This window comes from Vicugna pacos, chromosome 8, assembly GCF_048564905.1.
Source record: "Vicugna pacos chromosome 8, VicPac4, whole genome shotgun sequence".
Taxonomy (NCBI): Eukaryota; Metazoa; Chordata; class Mammalia; order Artiodactyla; family Camelidae; genus Vicugna; species Vicugna pacos.
This window is the reverse complement of record NC_132994.1, coordinates 35,589,056-35,592,378: the sequence shown is the minus strand read 5'-3', so window position 1 is coordinate 35,592,378 and position 3,323 is coordinate 35,589,056.

Sequence of the window (3,323 nt, the reverse complement as noted above, 5' to 3'; positions counted from 1 at the left end):
TTGAATTGTAAGTGAAGTAGATGAAGTAACACAATTCCCAGGTCTTAGGTAGGTGTAAAAGCGACTTATTTGGAGAAGGTTTAGCTGAGAGATTGCACAGTAGCTAAGAAAATGAGCCAGAGTTTTGAATCCAGACTCATTTCTACTTGTGCAACCTTGGGCAAAGTTACTTTAAACAGGACAGTGTTTTGGGAGTCTGTTTCAGTCCTAAGTTTTCATTAACCAAACCCCCCAAGGACAGGAAAAGTATCTTAATAGAGTAAGAGAGACAAACCATATGGTCATTTCAGTATTTCAGTGGATGCAAAATAAAGTGGGGGGAACTACAAAAATTCAACACGCATTAATAAGAAAAACAGAAAATTATAAACCAAAGTAGTCTATGTAAAAGGTACCCATCTAGGCATCCACATAAATCCAACAGCAAACATTCCTCATGGAATACTGAATTCCTAAATTTCTTTCTTCCTAAAATTAGGACAAGGCATATGCCCTCAAGAGAGGACCAAGAGAAGCCTGAGGCAAGGAAAGACCCTAGGGAGCAAAATGCAAAGGATGCCCACTTCACCACCCTGAAGAGTACCTCCTTGAATTTTGCTCCCTAGGGGTCTTCCTAACCTCACCTTAGTCATAGCCTGCTCTTACTGCATATACACAACATGTATTTGAGTCCTAACCAAAGTAATAATAAAAAATTTTTAAACCCAGTGAGCTTAGCAAGGTCTTGTGATACAAAAAAAAAAAACAAAAAACAAACTTAAAACAAATGGTGTATCTATAAATTAGCAATTGGAAACAAATTGATCCTATTGACAGTTTTTAATGTCAAGAAACCTAAAATAGCTATAAATTAATCGAAAGCACAAAACATTACACAAAACATTGCTGAGAAAAATTAAAGATGACAAATGGACTCAACTCAATCCTAATTATGTCCATCAGGCTTTTAGAAAATAAAAGTTGACATGTTTATTTTAATATTTACACAGAAATACAAAGTACATGAAATTGTCAAAGCAATAAGCAGACCTACACTTATATGGTCAACCAAATATTTAAAAAAAAGCATCAAATTAAATGGAAAAAGCACAAATGGTGCTGGATTAACTATGTGATCACACGGATAAAAATGAACCTCAATCCCTACCTCATACCATAGAAAAATTTGACCACAGATGTAAAAGCCAAAAATTAGAAAAGCTTTTACAACAAAACAATACCACCATCACAATGTGGAGAAAGGCAGATTTATTGAGAAAGAAAAGATAAGATCCATTCAAAAAGTGATAAATTAAGGCTGTTAAAATTAAGAATTTCTACCCACCAAGACACTATTAGGAAAATGAAGAGGCAAAGACCAACTAGGAGGAAATATTTACAAAATACTAGACGAAGAAATCATATCAAAAATAGTCATATCTCCTTAATAAAAAGAGCCAACCTAATTTTATAATGTACAAAAATTTATTTCCATTCAAAGAATATACTAATGGCCAATAGACATGACAGCATGTTCCTTACGCAGAGAAACACAGATAAATAAGATTCTACTACATACCCAGAAGCCACAACAAAAATACTTTTATGCAAATATTTATAGCAGCTTTATTCAATTTTCCAAAACTGGAAACTAACAAAATTTTCATTAACAGGTGAATGGCTAAGCAAATTGTGGTACATTCACACAGTGGAATACTACTCAGCAATAAAAAGAAATCCATGGCTCAATGTCTCAAAATTTTATACTAATGAAAGCATTATGTGATTCAATTTAGTTTCAGAGTGGAGAGAGGGGGAATCCTAGTCGTGAAAAAATTTGGAGAGTAATTAACTTGAGAGTGGGATAGTGCTTAGTTGCTTAGGTAGGGATATAAGGTAACCTTCTTTTGTCCTGATATGGCTGTGGGCTAAAAATACCCATTTTTCAGAGTTTCAAGTTGTAGTGAAGATTTGTGTGTTTTAATCTTTACCTAATGTGTGTTTGTGTGTGTGTGTATAGCAAACAGATGGATGCACCAAAGTAGACTTGAGGACTGTTGAAGCTAGAGTGTGAAGGTTCAATATATTATTTTGTTTATATGCTTGAAAATTCTCCAATTAAAATGTTTAAATTACAAATCTCAGTTTTCTGGGTTCCTAGATCACATTTCCAACAACTTAACGGACATCCCTTAAAATTGCCAGCGGACATCCCTTAAAATTGCCAGCGGTTTTCTATGACCCTGCCCCAAGTTCATCCTAGGTTGCTGGTTTGAGCGCCCAGGAAAATGGTGGACTGCAGAAAGTAGTCTGAAGAGAGTTCAGTATTGGGGTAAGAACTGACACTTGTCATCTTGTAAAGGACTAACAAAAGCACACTTTAAGGAGCAAAGGAGAGTGGGAAGAAAACTAGAAAAGTATAACAAACTGATGGAAAAGTGTTAAGAAAGAAGTAATTAAGGTAGAGTTGCCTGCAGGTAACTCAAGAGTCTCTGAGGTAGGAATGGGTGGATGGAATCCAAAAGACCAATACTTCTGCTATGAAAAAAAGAAGAGTAGATGAGAATGTAAAGTTTGAAGGTGGGGAGCCAGGAAATGGTGAGTTATTTGGCTAGGACAATAAAAACAAAGTCCTTTATCTTTCAAAGTGATATCACATTTACCACTGAATCTGAATCTGATCAGTTAACACAATGACTGCTCACTGGTGTCTGCCAAACTCACTTACCTGTTCTTGTAAAAGACTCTGGTGTTGTAGGTATTGCACACATCTGTAATATCTTGCTTTTCTAGGATCAACTCTTCTTTATTCAGATTTGCTAATATTCTGACTAAGCTTATTCTGAGAAAGATCTGAACATTTTAATAAGGTTCAGATTTTCAGCTTATAGTAGATATTAGACTAAAGAACTGAAATTTTGCTAAATGATCATGAGATATGTACCTGCATGGCAAAATGATCAAACTTCATCCCCACCCCACCACTAAGAGCCTATTCCATAATAAATGTTGGAACATTCCACCTTCAAACTTTTTACGAGAATTCTCTAGCTCAAAATTCAAAATGCATCCTTATTCTCACTGCTTAAACCCTTTCTACTTTTTGATATTCTGGTATATATAGCCCAGATGATTTCCTTTGAGTAAATCTAAGTATAAATTAGATATTCTCTCTGAAGCTTAAGGATCTTATTTTCATGAAAACTCTCATAAATCTTTAAAAAATGATCATTAAACACAGTTTTCCTCAATTACAAAATCTTTAAATGTCTAATATTTGGACATGTATATTATTTAAAAAAATACATCAATAGAAAACTTTCTGAATGTCATTAGACAATGAA